This window comes from Mytilus trossulus, chromosome 6, assembly GCF_036588685.1.
Source record: "Mytilus trossulus isolate FHL-02 chromosome 6, PNRI_Mtr1.1.1.hap1, whole genome shotgun sequence".
Taxonomy (NCBI): Eukaryota; Metazoa; Mollusca; class Bivalvia; order Mytilida; family Mytilidae; genus Mytilus; species Mytilus trossulus.
In genome coordinates, this window is record NC_086378.1 from 31,071,184 (window position 1) to 31,096,581 (window position 25,398).

Genomic DNA, 25,398 nt, shown 5'->3' on the forward strand with positions numbered 1-25,398 from the left:
TTCAGTTGGCCGAATAACTCATATGAAGTATAATTGATTAAGTTCAAACCGGTCCTAAGTTTTCCAAAAGGTCAGGGTTTTGCGCTATAGAGGGACCAAGTGGGGTTATTTTCGACGAAACAGCAAACCAAAAACAGCAAGCTCACAAACACTTTATATTTATATCATAGTTTGTTACTTTTATTAGATGTAATTCAGAATCCCCCCCCCCCCCCCATGCAATTTGCAATGGACACAATGTTGTAAAAAGTTCTTCTAGTATCCTCTAAATAATGTATATTTATAAAAGAAGATGTGATATGATTGTCAATGAGACAATTCTTAACAAGACACAAAATGACACAGACATTAACGGCTGTATGTCACAGTACAGCCTTCAACAATGAACAAAGCCCATACCACATAGTCAGCGTTAAAAGACCCCGAAATCACAAATGCAAAACATTCAAACGAAATAACTAACGTTATTCATCATCTGGTTTTTACGTATTATTTTGAGTTCATTTCTCTTACACTTACCTTCATTTTCAATAATTGGTTCCAAGGACCACTAACCATAAATAACTTTTCGAAAAGCGCATATATTGCACCAAATCAAGTGTCTTATAATTAGCTATTACAAATAGATCACCGTTCCATGATATAACGAGTCGTGTCTCAGGATGTAGCTGAAGATTTATACAACAACAAAATCGTTCAGTTGGTTAAACCAAACACTTAGTATATAATCAATGTTTACAGTTGTTCTTTAGATAAGAAATATTGATAGTCGCTTTATAATGCCTGCTTGATTCAATTGATCGAACAACTGAAGGTGAAAACTATATGAATTCTTAAATACATCTCAAAGGAGAATAATATGTCCGATTTGCATTTCTGTTCATAACCTTGAAAACCAAGGACAAGTGTTCTGGATGAATGTAAGTCCAGAAAAACAACATCTTTGAAGCAACTTTATAATTCCCACAACGAGATCCGGTCAACGATAACGTAAACACAGCGATAATTGATAATATTATTTTATAATTGAGAATTGATAATATTGTTCGTATTGTTTCATATTGTTTAACTGCAATTTTAAGAAATCAGTAGCATCAATAAGTTAATAAGGCAAGCACATCGTTCAATGTTCTTCTGATTCCAATCTTTTTATCAGAGTTTTTCATTTTGTAAAACAAATATCTTTAGCACCACTTATATCACTTTCAAAACATTTGTAAGTATACAAATATTAAAATAAGATGTGATATATGATTACCAGTGAGACAACTTTCCACAAGAAACCATATGAAGTATGAGCCAGTTATTCTTAGCTTTCGAATCATTTGTTACATTCCAAAGTACTATGTAAATTATCCCAGCGCAGTTAAAATGAAAGGATTGCTGTCAATTGATACTATAAAGGTACTAAAATATATCTTTATTCGTTTCAAGTATAGTGATTATGAATATATTCAATATTAGTGTTGTTTTATTTCTTTCTTTAATTTTATGTTGCTGTATTTTGTACATGTTTTTCGCAGGTGTATGTGACCAAGTATTTTTTATAAATTGTCTTGTATAATTCACGTTATCTTAATGAAAATCATTTTTGCAGACCAAACTAATGAAACATAATGGAACTCGATTCCCTTGTTTAAAACCGGCTGGCACATGTAACCAACTTTCAATTTCTCAATGAACCAATAAAATAGCTGTTAACGGAACTCACAATGGACAAAAATTATGGTAAATGTTCAAAAACCTGCGTCACAAAAAACTTGAACTCAATTACTTCCTTGTGAGCAACAATAAAATAATCTAAATATAATTATTCCGAATGTTTTATTAATCATCTTAGTTATGCAACATACCAAAAATAAGTTGACATATGTTTTTAAATTATAGACATTCTTGATCGGAATACCAACTGCACCGTTCAAACAGAAGGTACGTTTTCATTTCAGCTGTCTATTTACTTTTTTACATCGCTGCTAAAAACATTCATTCATTTTTTTTTCTGAAAATATTGTTTGTTTCAATTAAGTTTCCGTTTCGTTATTGTCTGTTTTCCAGATGTCAGTGCAACATTTACCTTTCTGTTTTAATTGCAATTAGTTCAGGTGTTTATCCTGACACTTTAAATCAAAATTGTCAAGGTATAGAATTAGTTTAATATCAGTTTATTTGCCAAATTTAAGCAACATAGATAAGACACAAGTAATGATTGATTATTAGACGTCCAGTGGCAAATATTTCATGCATTTTCAGGACGAGGACAAAAAAAAACCAATAAATACAATAGGTATATCCATTCGTTCAAGTGTTTTGGCTTCTGATTTTGCCATTTGCATAGGGAATTTCCGTCTAGAATTTCATTGGAGTTCGGTAAAAAAAAAAAAAGTTGATGACCCCAATGCAAACTGTTTTTCGTGATCAACTGCGCATCATAAATACTTTTAAAAACCCTGAGACTTTACATAAAAGAAAGGTATTGATCTGTAAACCATTACATGTAAGAATTTTTTTCAGATATACATGTAAATAGATCTACTATAGATCTACTATAATAGTAAATAAATATAAATTTTAGTAACATTTAAATAATTTCAAGGCAAATTGCTGAAAATAGCAGAAACTATAATAGAATATATAACATTCATCGAAAAAAAAACTTTAAAATAATCTAACGAATATATATGTTTTCATCACAATAAAGATATTTTTATTGATACGAATGCTAAATTAGTATTGATCAAAATGGTATGGTTATTAATAATATTTTTTTGAGGGAAACATACAACATATCCATGAATGTATCAAAGAAAGCCATAGAAATACGCGCAGATCGAATACATAAACGTTCAGAGTAATGGACTTGAGATATAAAATAATCATAAAACAATATATAAAACATACAACACGAGAGATACGTCATGTAAACGATAAACGCGTAGAATAATTGTTTATTTAGTCAGAAATTATACCGAGTGATGAAAGCAATGGATAAGGAAAAATAGTAAGACACAGCATAAATCTTTTAAGATCAATGCATTATGCCAATAAACATGCCCAACACTTGTATTTTTCTGATCTGTTTAATAACATGAAAATGCATATTGGTAGCATTACTGTATTTAACCTTCATGATACAATTGAAAAGAAAAAAAATCAATTGCTCAAAAATACAAACAATTGCTAAAAAAAATTTTAACTGAAAAAAGAAAGCTTTTGGAAAAATGTGAACATGAAATTTTGACAAAATGTCTTTTATTCAGGGGGAATTTTTTGCATTTGCTATGTTATGAGCTAGTCAACATTTATAAATCATTATTGTATTTCTAATATAAACTACTTATGTTTATTCCTTGTGGGTTTACTCCTGATTTGGGACTGCAATAGTTTTTTTGTCATGGTATTCAGACTTCAGTTTTAACTAAACCGGATTTTGTTACTAATAAGTTAAAGTGAGTTTTGTTTAATTCTATCGACATATTTCTTTTCAACTACACGCATTTCATTTGGTACATAGTTGCTACATTATTTTTTTGAATTTTGTATTACAGGTTTTCCCATTGTTATATTTCTAAGCAGCTTCATTTTCAGGGGCGGATCCAGCCATTTAAAAAAGGGGGGATTCCTAACCCAGGACAAAAAGGGGAGTTCCAACTACATGTCCCCATTCAAATGCATGGATCGTCAAAAAAAATGTGGGGTTCCAGTCTTCAGTCTTTCGTTTACCTTGATTTGTACCTTTTCGTGGATGTATCAGATATGAGTTTCACCACAAATGAATAAGAAGAGAGTGAACAGTTTACGGCTTATTAAAGAGGTATATCAATTACAGCAAAATGCCTTGGGTGTGTTGGAAACGAAAAATCTTTAGTAAGCTTGCTCTGAAGCTGAACCGTGAAATCATTATGAGGTCAGGTAAACTACACCCCTTTCGGAATAGTCTAGTCCTACAGACAAATAGGTTGGCTATCTTTCCGACTAGTCTACTCTTAAAGGAGAGTAGTATACCTAACCCAGTTATGACTTCATAGTTCAGCTTGCAAGTAAGCTAATGCGGCAAATATGTTATCTTTCTAAATGTTACGTTAACAAATACCCATTTACATGACGACTGCTGTTTCCCCCTGCTATGATTTTACTTCGAACTCTTTGAGCTTTTAGTGTGCTTTGTGTTTGTTATGTTTTACTCACGCCTTAGCCATCTGAATTCCTTTAGCTCGATATTTGTTCATTCGATTTGTCATTACATACGGCAGATCGACGTCTGTGACGTCAAATGCTAAAATTCTACGACGTAATTCTATATATATAACGTGACGTCACGACAAAATGACGTTATATTTGAGACAAATTTCGAATTCGCGCACTTTCCCGTAAACTAGTTTCTGCTTTAGTATATAACTTCATAGTTAAACAGCGATTTTTTTTATCTTGAATATAACATTGTACTAGTTCTTGTTGAAATGCATTATAATAGAAATACCAGTACCGTATTCGAATATTACCGCAGTGACGCGTCAATGTACGCGTCGCAAGTAAAACTGAAATTGCAACCGTCAAATCGTCTATTTGCAGCAGTCATTCGTCAAAACTCGGCCGATTCCGTACCTTTGTCAAAAAGTAGCGAATTCACTTGAGGATTACCGAAAGTTGATGGCCATAACTCTGAGCGTTCGTATTGACTGATTTTTTATCATATATGTGTTCTATAGTGTCGACTGTTGTGGTAAAGAATTGCACTCTAGTTTAAAATTCCTTGTAAATTGTTGGTTAATTGTCTTAACCTTTTCTAGGTCTGTTAAAGCAACTTCGTTTTCTTTAGTAAGTAATGAGTCCTAATGATGGAATTTCTTGGTCAGTTATTTGGTTATGTGATTATTATGATGTTTTCTTTGGTTTATTCCTTCCAGATGAATTTATCTGGCTGAAGAATTCCTCTACAAATATGTTGTGTTGATGTTTTTGAAATATTTGTCACTGGTCACGTTCTTCAGGTCTAGATTGTTTAGGCACTGTATCATTCCGAGTGCCAATAACTATGTCATGGTCGCTCTATCTGGTGTAGGAATGTCGGTGAACTGATTAGGTTACGTTTTTATTATTAGATATATGATGTTGTTTTTCTCTGGTTGGATATATCACTAGCTGTTGGGTGCTAGATTCTGTAATTATATATCGATAAGCGATTGGTAATCGCAATCGCAGAGACAGAAATTAGTCTCTTAATGAGCATAGATTACTATCTTATTTTTCGATAGTATAAATCGCCTAGTACACTCTGGTGTATTTTCTTTAATGTCATTGTGTTCTTTTGTCCAGTTGGTCTGTAAGTAAATTAATTATCAAATCGATGGTCAGATGTTCCGTACAAGCTTTCTTTGAAGTGATGTTTTCTTTGATTGTATGTGTAGACTCCGATCCATTTTCTATTTTGAATATAGGGTGATGATCGGAGGTAGGTTTTCACTAACATCATTGTGTTTTGCTCATTGTCGAAGACTGTGCAATGTCATGAAATTGATTAAAACCTCGTCTTTTTAGTCTCTAGTGGATAGTTGTCTCGTTTGCCATCATGCCACACATCCTTATGTTTTGTATTTATCGCCACTTGTAGAGCACAGATTGATTGGTTGATTATTTGTATATATCGTCACTTGTAGAGCACAAATTGATTGATTGATTATTGATGTTTAACGCCACTTTCAGCGTTATTGGTTGCATCGTGGGACTAGTTTGTATATGTGATAGAAGCAAGCCGGGGTATGGAGTGAGATTCACCAATCATAGTCAAACAAGAATGTAGTCGAACATACCTGGCTGCAACGTGCAATAATAAATAGTGCTGCCGAAAACATTAGGGAAGCTTTCGGTGATTATTTTCACGAAGTTTGATACAAAGTCAAAACAGCTGTTTGATATGCCAAACACTTGTAAAACGAAACGATAAAGCCATACAAATGTGATGAGTGTGACCTATTGGTCCTTAAGCGATGTACACATATAGATAACGAGTCGTATACCAAACTTTAAAATTGTGATGATAAATGGTTGTGCCCAAAATGTAATGCACCATGTGCACGGAATATGTTCATGCAAAATGCCTATACCAATGACCAAGCACTTAAATGAATGGTAAAGTAAACAATCTTTTATATATAAAGCAGCATGATTTTGAAACTCAATGCCGAATAAGAAAAGAAATATGGTATCATCTGTAGATCAGACTCTAGATTGTGATGTGGCACACATATTTTTGACAGTGCCTGTTAATATAAAACATTGCAATCTCAAGCCTAAATGATGTTCTATTTTTTTATCTGTTTTTACTACGTGCTTATTGGCTATAAATATCGTTATGTGCTTATATTAATGTTTTCTGCTTATGTTTGGGAATGTTAATTGCGTTTATCTAAATACTGTTGTTTGTAAGCACAGTAGAAAGATAATATGACATTGCATATATTATGCTCTTGTACCATGTGCCGTTTTATTGGGTGCCTTTATGTGCTTATTTTTTGTCGATAATTGTTATGCTTGTTCATGTTCATATATATGTGCTTATTAAATTGAAATATGTACTCATTGTGAGGTTAGTTGAAATATCAATCCAATAAACTCGACAAATATGCTGTTTTACTGTGTGTATTGCTTTGTGCTTGTTTCTTCTACGTTGGTTAGAGGTATAGGGGAGCGCTGAGATCTTACAAATCCTCACCGCAGTTTTGCGCCTGTCCTAAGTCTGGTCTTTGCTAGTCTTCTATGGTTTGTTTTAATTTTGCATCATTTATTTGTTTCGGAGTTTAGCTTTTTAAGTTGCTAACCGATGCCCTTTTCCAGGTGCGGGATTTTCTCGCTGTTTTAAGGACCCATTAGTGGCATTCTCTGCTCTTTGGTCGGATTGCTATCTATTTGTCATTCCCTATTTCATTCTCAACTTTATGTCGATAAAAAATACAAAATATGGTGATAACTCAGAGGAGAATTACGGCGGTGATTCACCTCATCATGTTATGGAGCTACATATTTATGTATATGATTAACGCACAGACAGTGACACACGTAAAGTTACCTTGGTGGACCCCTTTTCAAAAATGTAGATTCTCAACTGTATCTTTTTAATTAACTTTATTACATCTTCTAGTTACTGATGACATTCCATTCAAAAATAATGTACGGGCTTGGTAACATGTTCAGAATAAGCCATGCGCTTACAAGACGAAGACATTTCGGTAATTACTAGCCAGTATGGTAAGTATGCTATACTAGAGAAAACAAGATTTGTAATTATTATTTAATGTGAACATAATTATTGTAACAATAATTATAAACCAACAACTACCTGAGTTACTGACATTTCTATTTCTGGATATCTACATACTTTTACGTAACAGTTTCTTATTCGATTTGGTTGATTTGCTATTCTTGAATTTACGCATCTTGCGATATTATTGACACCGAGTTATTTCTCAAGAGCTATCACAATGACGATGTTGTAAAAGTCATTAAATAAATCAGAAATACCCTTATGTCTTTAGTTTTGTCAGATTATGATTTGATATTTAAGTTTGGTATGAATGTAATTTGTTTTATTTTTTCTGAGAAAAAAACCCCATCCAAACAGGAGTGAGGAGTACTTAGATTTTTGTTGTTTCAAAGAAAGTCACAAAGAGAATAGATAGTTACATAGATAGGAACGAGGTCAGACAAGAAGACAGAGGGGAGATGCAAAAATAATGTACGTATAAATCAATCTGATTTAAATCACCCCATAGCGCACCCATTTTAAATGTACGTAAATGAAACCTTTTATTTCTCTTTTTCGTCGAACTTGTAAACAACGTTTGAGCTAGCAATAAACACCAAACACATCGACTCTCATATTGTATATCAGTCTCCGCATAAACATCGATAAATTGCATGGATAAAGGTATTTACATACTATATAAGTACATTATTTTTTTAGGATTAAAGCTGTTTACCATGTTTAATCGCACCTGTTGCTCTAAGTTAACTACAGTGACCGCATTCTTAAATGGAAATAATGGCGGGCATATCACAGTCAACTAAACCTAAACCGCGGGAAGGTTGTTTAGTCGGTGTTAAAGTTAGATTCAATTTGGCATCAATATAGTACACATTTCCCGTTGCTGTTTATATGTAGAGGGGGGAGAAGGGAAAAGGGGGGGGGGTAAATTTTTCAGTGATAATCGCATCTCTGATAAGTTCTAAATATTGCCACAATTGAAATATTGTTTGCAATATTTATTAAGCTCGGGCTGAGCGCTCTAGTAAATATGATATGGATGTCTGTGAAAACAGTACACACCGTTGCTTATTTGTTCTTAATTCATGATTGTTTCTTGTGAAGAAAACATGGAAATGACTACCCGGCAAATATATATACCAATGATGCCGAACTCTTGAGAAATGTTTTCTTAGAATATGTGTCGATGATAATTATTAAAGCGAGATGCTATTGTTTTCATTACATTACGCATATGTGTTATATATACATGTATTTCATAAAAGAATTAGAAAAAAGCAATGTTATTGTGGAAATAAATCACCAATTTTCTGAAATACTTTTCTTGGTAGTTTAAGAAAGACATTTAAAAAATGTCCAACCATAAAGCAAAATATCATCAGGCATTTTTTTGTTTTTCCTACGATCAGAATACATTGAAAAACATTGAAATGCTTAATACATTATTCCTGTCAAATTTGTTTAGCTATAGCCGTAATTAATGAGAAGAAGAAAATATATATCGACAGAAACAAAAAATTATCAATTAACTCTCAGTGATTTGTCGGGCTAAATGAGCTAACACAAAAAATCCATTTGGACTATAATCATTCACAAGTAGAATTTACTTTACTAACTTGCAATAACTTCTTTTAACAATATATGCGGAGTTCAACTGTTGTATTTGATAGATGCCCTCCCCACAGTGACAACATCAACTTCACTCCAGAGTTTCCCACAGGGAAAGTGTAGAGGGCATACGCCCCATTTCATCGCCAATTTTATTTTCTTGTATCATGTTTTTCTTCATTTATATGTTTTTGTAGCATAAAATACAATTATTTGTTTTGTCGTTATTTGAAATTACGCCCCTTTTTCAAAAATCCCCTGCATTCAGTTCTATCGCTGATGATCTTTACTTCGTCTGATACACAGGCATTTGCCTCTAAAATATACCCCTTTATAGCAAGGTTTATAGGGGCAATACTATCAGAGACAAATGTCTGTGGTCAGTTACACGACTGTGCGGACATGTAGGAAAAGGGTAATTAAAGTCATAAGAAACCTCAAGTCAAAAAAAAATAATGCATATGTTTTTTATAACTCAATGGATAGTTTTCATTATAAAACTTATGTACATATACTTTTTTTCTGAAGAAAATTCTTCAATTTATTTATATTTAGAAGAAGTTTACTTATATGAATTGCTTCCTTCCAGCAAGCAATGAATTGCTTCCTTCCAGCAAGCAATTCCCCCGACATATTTTCCGTATGCAAGGTGACCTCAGTGTGACCCATCTCGTAAAAATCCGGTGACCACAATACGCATGGATGTCCTTAAAATAAACTATTATCTGTATTTACATGTTATACACGTGCTCAATTTCCATGCTTTTTGTTTATTTTTCGTCAATTGTTGACAAACAGGTGACAATCGTTAAACTTCGGCTTTAAAACACGAACTTTAATTACCTGCTATATTTTCACAACAACACTGACCGATTGAAAAAAAAATTGACGATTATACGAAATTTTCACGAAAAAAATGATAAATTCGAGTACAGAAGACTAAGTTTATGATGTTTGTATGCGTTGGTTCAAGAATTGGAAGAACATTATTTTTCACCGGTCACTCGTTTCTTATGACTTTAAAAAAAAGATGAAAATGGTTTGTATATTTTAGGTTTAGTGAAATCGTTACCGAAAATAACACCTATAGTTTATTTTGCAGTTATGTATTTACGATATTCAAAACCCGAAACTTGCATTTATTGTAGCATTTCTTGAAAAAAGAAAATAAGACCTACAATTCCTCGATAGGTTAATATCTAAAATGCACTTATTAAGACTATCTAATCACTCAAGATATTTTATTAGATTATATTTTCCAATTTCCTCAAATGATGCGTGTTGACATTTTGTTAATGTTAACAATCAGCAAATATTACTATTAAAAGGTCGGACCATTAAATCGTCAGTATTGATACAATTGTATATATATCAGAAATTAATGCCAAGGAGAAGGACTAATTCCATCTAATCACCTTAACGTTTGTCTGGGGGATTAAAGGAAACCACAGGCATTGTTTTATTTTCTTGTAGCACTCAGAAATAGGACGATAAGAATCGGTTCTACTTTGTGAATTCTGAACATAACTTTGTATCAATTATTAACTTGATAAATTGATATTTACAATGAAATGGTACGTAGTCCTCAAGTTCCGAATGAAAGCATGTTTAATAACAAGAGAAACGAAGCAAATCTTATTTATAAACAAATCCACATCTTGTTTTTTTTTTATTTTCTTTTTAACCTATCATGGTCACTCATCTAGAAAATTTAATTGACTATCAAGACTGTTTGCAGATTTTTCCATGGCTATAAGTTACCTGCATCAAACAAAAGAGACACATCACCAAAATAATAGGGGTACACTGAACATTGCCCAAACGCACGGTAATGAACAAACGTATACTGCTTAAACGCATGATGATGAACTAAAGCACTGATTAAACGCATGGTGATGAACAAATACACTGCTTATACGCACGGTCAAGTGACGAACAAAACACTGCTATAACGCAAGTGTGATGAACAAAAACACTTATTAAACGCATGGTGATGAAAATAAGCATTGCTATAACGCATTGTGATGAACAAAAAACTGACCAAACGCATTGTGATGAACAAAAAACTGACCAAATGCATTGTGATGAACAAGAAACTGATCAAACGCATTGTGATGAACAAAACACTGCTATAACGCATGGTGATGAACAAAACACTGCTATCACGCATGGTGATGAACAAAACACTGCTATAACGCATGGTGATGAACAAAACACTGCTATAACGCATTGTGATGAACAAAAAACTGACCAAATGCATTGTGATGAACAAGAAACTGATCAAACGCATTGTGATGAACAAAACCCTGCTATAACGCATGGTGATGAACAAAACACTGCTATCACGCATGGTGATGAACAAAACACTGCTATAACGCATGGGGATGAACAAAACACTGCTATAACGCATTGTGATGAACAAAAAACTGACCAAATGCATTGTGATGAACAAGAAACTGATCAAACGCATTGTGATGAACAAAACACTGCTATAACGCATGGTGATGAACAAAACACTGATTAAACGCATGGTGATGAACAAAACACTGATTAAACGCATGGTGATAAACAAACCACTGATCAAACGCATGGTGATGAACAAAACACTGCTATAACGCATGGTGATAAACAAACCACTGATCAAACGCATGGTAATGAACAAAACACTGCTATAACGCATGGTGATGAACAAAACACTGCTATAACGCATGGTGATGAACAAAACACTTCTATAACGCATGGTGATGAACAAAACACTGATTAAACGCATGGTGATGAACAAAACACTGCTATAACGCATGGTGATTAACAAAACACTGCTATAACGCACGCGGTGATGAAAAAACACTGCTTTAACGCACGCGGTGATGAACAAAACACTGCTTTACTCACGGTGATGAACAAAAAACCGCTTTACTCACGTTAATGAACAAAAACACTGCTATATAACTCTCAGAGATGAAGAAAAACACTGCTCAAAAACACAGTGATAAACAAATAAATAAGTACAAAGATGTCAAAGTAGACTTCAAAATTGTATATCAGTCTGCAGGTATAAGGTAAATTAATATTATAACAATTTATAAGTTCGAAATATGTATAAACGGACAAAATCCGTTATGGCATCAAGCAAAATGTGCATGCGTTTCGTCATCAACAGTATATATAACGTCTTACTACCGAACTTTGTTAACATTTCAACACAGTTCCATAAAACAGGGTTGTTTTTAAAAAACAACAAAAAAACAACTTGTATATGCAGGAATAATAAACGCAATTTTATTGTATATATCTTTCCATTTATAGTGACACTTTTTTTTTTATAGTTATCTAGTTTGTTTCAACAACCCACACAATCCACAAACAACTTGTAAACGCACAAAAATATTTGTATACACTAACAAAAGTTAACATCATATACTATTACTAAAATGCAAATGTGTTTAAAAGAAAATATTATTTTCGACCTAAGCCGATTGACATAAACGCAGTTCGTAAATTAATTGATGGAACAACAAGGATATAAATAGCGTTGATGATGTTTTGTTCAGTAAGCTGCATGGAAAAACAATCACAACTGTTTGCCCGGTTAGGACTTATAACTCTGAAGAGTTAACGTATGGTCGATTTGAGCTGAAGAATTATATATATCGGTCGATTTAGTTCTTCACATATGGTGTAGATATAATATGTCTATTGTTGAAGACCATGTTCTGACCTTTAGATGTCCTTTCTCGTTTTCGTTGTGTTCTTAAAGTTGTGGTCTCATTGACACAAACGCATCCTTTTTTTTTTAAGAAAGAATTTCTAAGATAGAAAAGTAAAAAAAGTAACGTCCCCGTATTCCATACCAAATTAAAATAGAAATGTAAATAAGTTAATTACTTATATTTCATTTCGCTTAACACATAATTTCCTGATTCTGTCCGTTTGGATGGACGGCAAATACTTGTAGTCACTCAAATATTTTTTTTTAATTAAATCCTTTTTATTGTCAAAATTATGTGTTCCGTACAAAAAATAGACGTTCGTTCTGGATGTTTATCATGTCATATTAATGAACCAATGCAGTTTGAACTCGAGAGTTTTAAAAAGTGTTAAAACTGGAAAGGAATCACATGAAAACATAAGAGTACAAGAATGCAATTCCCTTTTCAGTTGCTCTTTTCTCTTTTTTCGTTTATTGTCAGAACTTCTCTATTATCATAACACAGAAAGGTCTAATAAACTGAAAGTAATATTGTTTTTATAAGTAATGATCATAGTTAATCACAAGGCTGCAATATATATATGAATTGTACGTATGAAATGGTCTTACCTATGTATTGATGACATCCAATGAGTGTCTGACATATTATTCCAATTTTACACCTGGCGCGGTGTCAGACGAGAGGCGATTCTCTGACAGATCTAATATAGTCAAAACAACTCTACTAATAATTACTATGACAGACAACTGCAATTACATCGCACGAGCTATACAACAGCAGACGATCACAGCGCGCGCTGTGATTTGATTGGTTAATTAACTATAATATATTTTATTTACCATCGATTTCTGATATACGAGATGGTTAACTATATCCTTCACCACGAAGATCCTTTGTGGAGAATTCTAAACGTGCCATATGAATAGAGATGCTTCAAATCAACTAATAAGATCTAATTTGTTTTCCTCACTTCTAAACAGTCGTAATTATCTTCAAGGAAAAGCTATTTAATTAATTTCATGCTGTTACAATTTCTTTCAACCAAATCTTATAAATAATAAAAAAAAGTCCAATCTGGACGTGATTTATTCGGATTTGCTGAATGTGTAAATGAAATGTCAATGTAGCATAGAGTACGATAAACTGGTAACAGATGTTAGATTTCATTCAGTTTATAACATTTCTTATAAGATTATGTTTTTGTGACAAAATCATTTAAATATTTTCTCCCACACAAACATGTGTATAAAGTCAATATAGAATACGTAATAGAGAAAGAAGTAGCTAAATTTACACTACAACATGCAACATTTTCGTTTATTTTGAATTAATTGTAATACATAATTGATGTCATGAGTTATGCTGACAAAATTTAAGCTTAATTACATGGAAAACTTGGCTAATTAATGAAGGCAATTACAGACATGATGTTTCTTGACTGTGGCTGACTGTGGGTGCCTGTTTGTGGTTCTTATACCACATCTTATCTCGTATCGTAATGGTTGACTTCAAAATATTAAAATCCACAGTCGTAAACAACTGTTCAACTATTGAAGATGTATTCAGGAACATATATGTTGTTAGATATACTAATCCCAGATCTATCAAATGAAAAGCATTTCTTAAGATCACACATAGCAGCAGTTCATTACGGAGAAGTATATACTAGTATATGTTCGTATTTTTAGATACAGTATCTGATTTTAAAACAGATGGTAACAACAAAAGCGTTCCATCTACTCAAAACAGTGCAGAATAAAGATTGAAACATACACTAGCAACCATAACAATGTTTAGAGGGGATCAGTTATTTTTCAATCAGTGGTCGCAATGTTCGAAACCCCAAAACATCAAATGTTTTCCAAGTACTGGGGATTTTCTATCCAAAGAATACATTACAGTCAGTTGTATTTGGCAACGAAATCTGTATCCTCAAAGCTTTTCAACTTCATTTGACCTCTATTAAAGTTTTTGATTCGAATGTCTCTGATGGGTCTTGTGTAGACGAAACGCGCGTCTGGCCTGAGTAGAAACCGTTAATCCTGGTATCGTTGTGACGAGTATATTGAAGAGCCATAATTCCACGAAAAAGAACAGCATCGTCTAACTACATTTGATCTCCTATTCTACAATCAATTGCAAAGTTTGGGGCGTCAGTGTTATTGCTTACAATAGCTGTTTGGTATTTATCTGAAGAGATCGGTATAGCTTACCTATAGTACAAGGTACAACACTTTCTCTCATTCCAACTACGTTAGTTTGGATATTCTTCCAATTAAAAATATGTCAATAGGTATTTAAAAAAAGTACAACGAATGCCAATGAGACAAATGTCGATCAAAGAGCAAATGGCACACTTATGAACAATTTACTGGTTACTGCGGGGCCTTCAATATATGAGCAAAACCAATGCCGTATAGAAATCTTTAAAAGGACACTGGTATTACAAACTGTGAAATACTAGTTACACGAAATAAAGATAAACAAGAATGTGTTCATAGTACACAGATGCCTCATCTGCACTATCATTTTCTATGTTTAGTGGACCGTGAAAATTTGGTAAAATCTGTAATTTGGCATTAAAATTAGAAAGATCATATCATAGGGAACATGTGTACTAAGTTTCAAGTTGATTGGACTTCCAACCTCATCAAAAACTACCTCGACCAAGAACTTTAACCGGAAGGGGAACAGACGAAAGGACGAACGAACGAACGGACGGACGAATGAACGGACACACAGACCAAAAAGCACAATGCCCATAAACAGGGCTTAAAAACAATGTCCTGGCATATATTATATCAAACACCATAAAAAGCAAAAGACATACATTGGATTACAAACAAGTCTGATGCTTTGATCAGGCTCTGTGACGTGCACTTGAGACAATGTGGGAGATATATAAAACCGAATAACTTGTCTAGTAGGACGGTGGCTTGTCAAACACTCCACTGAGCTTCGTTTAATGACGGACAAGAAAAGACAGAACACAAGTTACTGTCAAGAGAGAAAAAAAGATAGAAAGAACAAAGAACAATCTAAAAATCCCTAAAGAGAACAAAAAACCTTGCTATTTGAACACTACCATAAACCTAGAAAAGTCGCAGATGATCTGGAAGGGTACGTTGTGGCACCCTCTGCTTTTTAATCCGGAATGGTACGTTGTGGCACCATTTGCTTTTTAATTCTGGAAGGGTACGTTGTGGCACCCTCTGCTTTTAAATTCCATGTGAAAATTGAACGATGATAAAAACAGGCAAAAACAAAAGGAAGTGTGACTTCTACAATATTTATTGTCATCTATGACAGACGTAGTCCTTGTGGCTCTTGTAAGACTTTCGTATGGAAAAGTACAAATGAACAAAGTGTAAATAACTCAATAAACAAAAAGCATTTAATTCGACCACAAAGAACTAAATACTTACAAAGGTGTTGATTGGATAATTACTGCAACAAACAGAAGATCATGGGATGTAATATAATAATTGAAGTTTTCACACTTAAGTACACAGTAAACGAAATCTCAGATCTTTTTAACATGTCTGGGTTACATAAAGTACCAGTGTACTTATAACATACATATTGAATTAGTTTGGTCATAAAGACAACTATGATTAAAGATTTTCTATCAAAAATATTTGCGAAACCAGATTGTGTAAATAAAAGGAGATGTATTTGGTATACGTCATTGGTTAAAAAAACAAAAGGCATAAAAACAACAGCTTTATTTAAGTGTTTTAATTTAATCGACGTGGAATAAATTGTACTTTTTTTTTTAAACAAACCAGATAATTTTAGATGAAAAGTGAAAATATTACACCGAATACGAGAGATGTTTAAAAATTTAACTACATGTGCATAAACAAACATAAAATGAAGTTCATGTATAAATTATTGCTAAAACGGATACATTGTATATTAAAGCATCATTAAATACATTAGGTCTAAATATAGATCTATAATAAAAGGCATAAAATCGGATAAAACTCTTTCAACCAGTGGTGCTCGAATTATAATACTGTAGAAGATTTGCAAATATCGAAGACCAAAAACTTTTAAATGAGACCACGACAAATGACATAAACAAAACCACAGCATACATGACACGGTGTCACCTACAGTATCAATATCAAAGTAATATCTATGCAAAACATCAAATGCACTGGTTTATACCGAACTTATAATACCCATGTGTACGCGACAGTGATATCGACACTGTAGTTGTATGTTACATTTTCGGACTTGCAGTCCACCAACAGTAATATCAACCCAAATTGGTAATGTAAGCCTCTTGTATCTTCAGAACACTAGCCGTGTCACTCATAACCGATCCAATGGTTGTATGATTGTAAATCACCCTCGCGGACATGATTCATTAGAAGAGAATTCTACTCAGATGTGGTTTTACACCATATGTGAATTTCAGAACTTTATAGAAGATCATCAATGCTCGAAATCAAGCAGTGAAAACTCGAATATCGAGTTCGGAAGAGAGAAAAAACGAAAAGACAAAAAAGACAAGAACTAAAAAAGGAAGATGCTGATTACAGACAAAATGAATCCTGAAGAAGATGTGATACCTAGTGTGATATTGGAGCTTGTCAATCGGCATTCATCGCTTCTCTCCTTCTCTCCTTGATGCGACTGTCATACAAGTGAGAGGTTTAGCTAGCTATAAAACCAGGTTCAATCCACCATTTTCTACATTAGAAAATGCCTGTACCAAGTCAGGAATATGACAGTTGTTATCCATTCGTTTGATGTGTTTGGACTTTTGATTTTGCCTTTTGATTTTTGATTTTCCTTTTTGAATTTTCCTCGGAGTTCAGTATTTTTGTGTTTTTACTTTCTTCTATCCGTGTTAGATGAGGCACGGAATCGACCGAGTTGTGATACCTAGTGTGATATAGAAGTATGACCATACAATTAAACAAAGACTTTCATCGTCATGCTAACTGACTAAATCCTAACTGGAAATAGTTTGACACCTATCAATATTAAATCTATATCATGACAGTACAAAAGCACTAGTTACTAGGTTTGTAATACCCTCCGGAACTTACAGTTCGCAAGCAGAGTCTAGAACATCAAACTATCCCCCAAAAAAGAACATAATTAATCTTTTGATAGAAGTTGTAAATTGCCAGTTTAATGACCCAAAATCCAAATATAATCAGAGTAAATAATCCATTTTTGTAGCAAACCTAACAAGGGAAAATAATGCAGACGAAAAGTAATTCATTTCTGTATTCAAACTGTCAAAACACCAAAATACAAGCTGTGTTCTGCCAATAAACTAAAATTTATCATTAATATTCACGTTTTATTGTCAAAGCCTTTTATTTTTGATGAGGTTTGATATTAAACAGAAAAGAACACGGATAACAAAAATTGATGAAAAATAACAATTTCTTCGATAAAATGTCAGTTATTTATAATTGGAGTTAATGAAGTAAACAGAATGGTCTTTATGATACTGAATAGTAATGACAAACTGTTTATCAGTATGGCACAATGGCTTATATACGTTACTCGCAGCAAAATATTATTATACCGCGGTAATCACCAACAATGTGAAAGAACCCTTCCTGAAGCGTTAAGTATGAACTAACGGCCATTTGCCTTGAACATTAAAAGCTCATCGATGTAGCTGATAGAACATTGGATTTTAAATGGAAATATTTATTAGACCTGAAAACGTATTGGCATTAATTTCCAATGAAAATGTAAGGGATAACATTGCTAATTTACACCAAGATGTCATTAAATGTTATTTGATATCTGCAATAATCATGCTTTTCCATAACGAAAGGTAAAATTGCTTCTGTCTTATATTATTGGTATCTATCTCTTCAATAGTAATAGTTTGGTACACAGTAGGTTCGTCCCCTCCGTAAAATACCCAGCCTTCGGAATATACAAATATCAAAAAAGTATTGTCAAGAATGGCCGGGAAAAAGACTAGGTAAACAGGTGATTCCAACGCTCTGATCATGGGGAAGTACTATATATGCCGTCAATATAATACATCCATACTCTAATGGATGCAACTTGTACATCTAAAATCAGGGTAAACGATCGACGAGTGTTTTACTCTATTTTATATGATTTATTCCGGATATTATTTTCGAGAAAATACGTCCTTCAATCCTAATGTAAGCAAAGCCTCTTGGCCTGATGCGATAAGCACACAAATGCATGAGCTTGTTTAAGATATAAAAAAAAATGAGCGCTATTTCTAACTTAACCTAAGTCCTTCGATCGAAGTCTGCATTAAAACAAACAAATTGGTTTCCTCGTTTTCAGAATGCCGATTAAAGATTACTATTATAAAAAGTTATCCAATTTAATTGATTGATTGATTGTTATTTGTTTCACATTGCATGCAAATAATAAAGAAGTCAAGTTCTGCAAATTTGGTTAACCACGAGGATGAATGGTACATTAAGACTGGATAAGAAATTAATTAATATAAAAGAAAACTTTTTCCTTGCAACTACTAGCAACAGATCACCTGCGGAAGAAAAGATAGTGAGGAAAGCGCGACATCCTTAACGTCTCCATGCCGTTAGGACCAGTGGCTGCGTTTTTATACATCCCGCACAGCCATGCACAGTCATTTCTTGACATGGGGTTAATTTTCCGAGGAGATCATCCAAGATGACTATATACAATATATGTAACAGTATATCGTCGAAAAGTATGAAATATATTTGTATGAGCTTTAAAAGCAGGACGAAAAGCGGCTGTTTTATCCTCAAACTTAAACCTTTAGTTGTTTAACATCTAATTCATAAATTCATAAATTCATAAATTCATGATCATCTCTAATTTTTCAAAGAAATCAATATTTTTTTTATTTTTTTTATACTGAATAGACTGTTGGTTTTCCCGTTTGAATGGTTTTACACTAGAAACTTTTGAGCCCTTTATGGCTTATGGTTCGGTGTGCGCCAAGGCTCCGTATTGAAAGCCGTATATTGACCTATAATGGTTTACTTTTATAAATTGTTATTTGGATGAAGAGTTGTCTCATTGGCACACACACCACATCTCCCTATATCTATTTACGTGGAATTGACATTGATGAAAAATTAAGCTGTGAAGATCGTGGTGATCGTTTATGTACGATTGTTTCATCTAAAATATCACTTCTGTATAAAGTTTAAGAATCTCGCTGTATTGATGACACATTGGGCTTCGGCTGCTTTCTGCTCTTTGGTCGAGTTCTTGTCTCTATGACAACCCCCGTTTCGATTTCAAATTTTATTAAGGCTGTTTATAGGATGTCCATTAGTCTCATCGATTTCTTATAAACACAATGAATTTACGTAAAATAAACAGTTATTTGGTAAATAGAAAGGGCATAGATGATATAAATTCGTTTAAATCAGAATTACTTGTTTTATCATAGAAGAGCGAATCAGAGTCTCAGCCATCTTTAAAAAGTATCTGTGATCGATCTACCGTCAACATAGTAAACTAAAAGCCCTGTCGCATACGCACTTATGTTTTACCTTCTTCAATAGTGGTAATCCAAAAACTGAAGCAAACACATAACATCGACTATAGATATAGGAAGATGTGGTGTGAGTGCCAATGAGACAACTCTCCATACAAATAACAATTAAAAAAAAGTAAACCATAGTAAAGTATATCTTCTCTTGTTACTTAAACTGTCTTGGCAAAAGTCCTCATGAACAATGTATTTTAAACTAAACATGCGTCCACTTTTAGCATATGTTGATGTGTTATGGGAAACTTGCCGTAACTACAATCCCGTTCCCTTTTAACGAACTTGACCTACCGACTAAGACTATATACCGCGGGTTTGTAATAACATGAGCAACACGACGGTTTGGAGAAGAATCTGCTTACCCTTCCGGAGTATCTGAGATCACCCCAAGTTTCTTGTGAGGTTCGTTTCTTAGTCTTAAGTTTTCTATGTTGTGTCGTTTGTAAGTTATTATTTGTCTTTTTGATTTTACACTTTGGCGTTGTCAGTTTATTTTTTTTATCTATGAGCTTGAATGCATCTCTGGTATCTTCCGCTCGGCGGCATGTAATAGAGTAAACTACATCACCCTCGAAATAAGGAAAACTTTTAATCAATCTATATCATCTCGGAAACTTAATTTGTAGGATCAATTTGACAGCAACCAAGACAACAATACAGGTTTGCACGTACTAAACGACATTGACGACAGAGATAATATAAATATACAAGTCGCAGTGATCTTGAAGCGATCGGGCATTGGTCGAGTTAATCTGGAAATGATCGGACATTAGTCGAACAAAGATCGAAAGGATCGAGTACTGATTGGTAAAATGTTTGTATTCCGACCAAACTCGATCTCTTCACGATCCTTTCCCGATCAATTCGACCGCTACTCGACGAACTCTCGATCACTTCTTGAGTGACTTGCTTCTCGATCCTTACTCGCGTCGAATGTTTTTGACATGTCAAAAACTCTCGGGTAGAAAGTCAGATCGATGACGAGCAAGGTAGACTATCCCGAACATTCATGTCGATTGAATCAGACCAGTCTCCCGATCACGTAATTTGTCTTGGTCGGGCTTGGTCGAGTTAAGTCTGTTTCCCGGACGTTATTGAAATTCTTGACAATATTGTCCCCTTTATTATCAATAGATTTACAAAACGTACAGACACTCCTCCGTTTTTATAATCAATAGATTTACAAAAAGTACAAAAACCCACCACTTTATTTGATCAATTGATTTTCAAACCGTACAGAAAAGAACATACAATAAAACGTAGTATAGGAAAAGCACTAAACTCTTGAATTACAGAATAACTGCCAACAAAAACACAAATACATTTACTAATCATACCGCAATGAAAATGATAATACAGTTACTGAAAGTCAAACTAAAAGAACCGTGTCGTATAAATTGCAACATTGGAATAAAATTTAAAAATCAGTTGAAAAGAACTTGACTAATCTGGTCGGAATCTAAGCATAAATCAGTAGACAAAATGACAAAAGATCAAAATGAGAATAAAAATGAGAATAAGTCAAAGAGGCAACAATCCAACAATAGAGCAGGAAACAGCACAAAAACGGAGAATAAGTCAAAGAGTCAAAAATCCAACAAAAGAGCAGGAAACAGCACAACAACCACCAATGATTCTTCAACAAAGAAAAGTTACAAGAGAAACAAAGCAACTAAAAGCTGGCTACCAATGATTCTTCAACAAAGAAAAGTTACAAGAGAATCAAAGCAACTAAAAGCTGTCTACCAATGATTCTTCAACAAAGAAAAGTTACAAGAGAATCAAAGCAACTAAAAGCTGTCTACCAATGATTCTTCAACAAAGAACAGTTACAAGAGAATCGAAGCAACTAAAAGCTGTCTATGAAACACTTGCATACAAGTAACAAACACACCTTTTTCAACAAACAAACACTACTTTCTCCATAATTATGTTTCAGTCAGTACACTGCCATCGGATTTAGGACAAACATGCTTGAAATAGTCTGAGAAAGTGTGACCTAGTTAGATGGCAATAGTTAACTATCTACAGGACGTAGGACCAGAAGTTTCAAAACATGGATAGTAATACTAGATTATTAGTTTTGACAAACTATTGAAAGTAATTCGCAGAACATGAAGTCCTTAATTTTCAACGTTATTCAACCAATTCTACAAATCATATCAACGAGTAGAATGATACCATCAAACTTACTTTTTTTAGTTCGTCATATCTAAAAAAGTAAACAAGGATATGTTCTGTATAACAAAATGGAAGCAGAAAAATCAGACTCACCTAAAAAGAATTTCTAGGACTGTTCTCAAATCTACTTGGATGAAATATAAAATTAGTCTACGCACAGTCCCGGAGTTGTTCGTAATCCATCTGTACACCTACATATAAGAACCCAATGTACACGTAAAGTTCCTTTTTTTGGTATTTATCCAAACCTGATAAAAGTTATGGATATTTTAATACCAATCTATATGTGATCCAAAGTTTGTGGTATTTAGGACTTGCCTGGCTCGTACATTTTTCCTAGATAAGATCACAATGCAAAATGTCAGAAAAGTGGAGAATATTGAATTTTCCTATACTATAATGTTATATATGGTCAGACATTAAATTACAACTATATACAGTATATGTATAAACCTATCAATTAAATCACAAAGTACCAAAAACATACAATAACAAAGAATTGATAGAGAATACAGTCGCTCCTTTTCTAGTCTGATACCTTAGAGTAGACAACATAAAGTATGATCTAGGTAGACAAGCATATCGGGAATACATGCATGAGCAATAGAATCGAAGGTTAAAAAATAAACAACAAAACTGTTCATATTACATGTATCCGTATAATATATAAAACAGTAATTACATCGAGCAAAACCAAAGATCCCCTTAAAATGACTATAAATTACATTCAATTATTACCAGGACTTTTAATAAATTTCCAAATCTATTTATGTCGATATTGTTTATAATTTATGTTTTATTAGTTTATTTCTGTTTTCCGACAAAATCTGAATGTGGTGATTGTTGTTTTCCTATAACTTCCAGTAGCAATTATTTGATATAAGAAGATATGAGTGCCAATGATATAACTCTCCATCCAAGTCACAGTTATAAAAATAAACCATTATAGGTCAAGGTACGGTCTTCAACACGGAGCCTATACGCTCACACCGAACAGCAAGCTTTAGAGGGCTCCAAAACATTTACAGTGTAAACCCATTCAAACGGGAAACCCAACGGTCTTATCTATATAAAAAACGAGAAATGTTTTAGTTTGATAATTAATTCTAACACACACAAAAAAACACCATGTTAGCGTCCGAATTATGTTATATTAGTTGTTCACCAAGTGATAAACGATTTTTGTTTTGTTTGACAGTCTAAAAATAAGGTTATCAAAGCACAGAATACTATATATACTATACTATAATCAGAAGTTAGAAATGAAACAAGACAGATTATTGGTCAATTTAGGTTCTCAAATGTCTAATGAATTTCTACTAATCATGACTTGTTTTCTTTCGCTTAACGTATAGTAGCAAATAGTTCAGGCACATATACGAGACTACAACAAAGTTGTACTTCAACTAGTGTTTATCTCCTAAATATAGTGGCAAAGCTAAATTTTGTGCAATTCCAAATTCATCATGGATAACTTTTTCCAAAATCAGGGTCTACTTAGAGATGAAAATAAGTTTAAAATTTGTGTTACAATTTAAACAGCTACCAATCATTTATGTATTAAATTTAATCAAGTTGCAGTATAAAACAAAACCAGTTTCTCCGGTAGCCTCATACAATTGTTTTGGTATTTTTTTCACATTGACTTTATTGTATATCTAATATATTCCTAAAACAGTCTCTCCAGGATTATGCAGAAAGGAGGGCTGGGAATTTGGACTTTCACCGTAAAAGAAGAGCATGTCGGAAAAGGAAAACAGCTCACATACGAATTCATGTAGAAAGCGTGGCATCCTTACATACTAGGTATATGATTTGGTACTCAATACTGACCAGATGTGCCACTATTGGTGAGAATAAATACATTTCAATGGAAAACCCCTTACTTGGAGCAAAATAAAAGCCCCCCTTCAAAGACTCCAGGCGAACCTTTAACAAGGTAAACTAGTACCAATGTGTACACATCGGGTATCTAGGATTCTAAATATTGTAAGACAAGTTGATGTTGTACTACCCTAGTATCATCAACGAATTAATTATTTCCCCTCTTGATTTAAAGAACTGGCAAAGATAAAATTCCACTAGATTTGAAGCCAAGGTTAGCAAAATTGTTTTTCTTTAATACAACGCCATCAATGAAAGTAAATAGAATTCATTATACATTACAATCGTTCTGTGTGTAAATCTTTTAAGAAAAACCTTTGAGATAATTATATTGACTGATGATTATGCTAGACAATAAATCGATCTGATGGCCAAAGAATGGTAACTGCAATACACATTTCCCGTTTAACAGTCAAATGATGTGTATTAAAAGTGAATTGCTACCTAAAGCCACAATATTTTAAGAAGATTAGAGATGTACACCTCTGAGGAGTCAAAGATTTCTAGAATTAAACTATTTTTCTTAACCTGATTTGGGGTTTTATGACTGTAACAAAGTGATTGGGGAAGAAAAATCATAATGTGGTGCACTTTTTTTTTTTGCTACAGCCCTTTGAAAGTACCCAATTTTCACGGATGATTTTCCCATTTTTCATCAATTTTTATAATAAAAAAAAAGTCACAGTTCCACAATTAAACTTTTGTTTATACTTACAATAAAGATGAAGTAGGCCAGTCTGAATAGATTTAACTTAAATAAAACTATAGTTAGGTGTTAAAATAAGATTTTTTTTTTCATATTTTGATGCTTTTTTGTGTCAAATTTAGCATGCTGACAATTTTTTAAATTTGTAAATTTTACCTCCGTTTTAAGATCAAAATGAATATTATTTCAACTTTTTTGTTATAAATGTTTGAAAAAATACATATCTAAGAATTTTAAAAGGAAAAAAAGTGATATGGGATGTACATGTTACTGGTAAAATCATTTGTGTACCTCTCAATCATTTTCTCAAAATTTTGGCTAAAAGACTGACTGGAAATGTAAACAAAAATTGAAAATTTGGATGCTTAAAAACTATTCATTGTAAATAAACAATTTTTTCACAGAGATAAGTTTGATTATAATAACATTTTTTTTGTAATTCAATGATATTTTCCATTTGTATCACATATTTCGGAAATAATTCCAGGACGAGATTTCAATGAGACTGAAACGTCAGAAGAATATACCCTTAATC

At 33.1% G+C, this 25,398-nt stretch overlaps 1 protein-coding gene across 4 annotated transcripts in view; it reads right to left on the reverse strand.

Moving 5' to 3' along the window:
* LOC134721104 (small conductance calcium-activated potassium channel protein 2-like) overlaps window positions 1–22,449 on the reverse strand; it is a 48,182-nt gene extending 25,733 nt beyond the window's left edge. The window contains exon 1 of one of the 4 annotated variants that reach the window (XM_063583846.1): window positions 22,367–22,449. The gene's annotated coding sequence lies outside the window, so the exon portion shown is untranslated. Of the gene's footprint in view, window positions 1–519; window positions 674–4,185; window positions 4,299–13,184; window positions 13,360–22,366 lie in introns of those variants that run through there. The other 3 variants (XM_063583842.1, XM_063583844.1, XM_063583845.1) reach the window with 3 other exon arrangements.
* Between the last annotated feature and the right edge of the window lie 2,949 nt (window positions 22,450–25,398).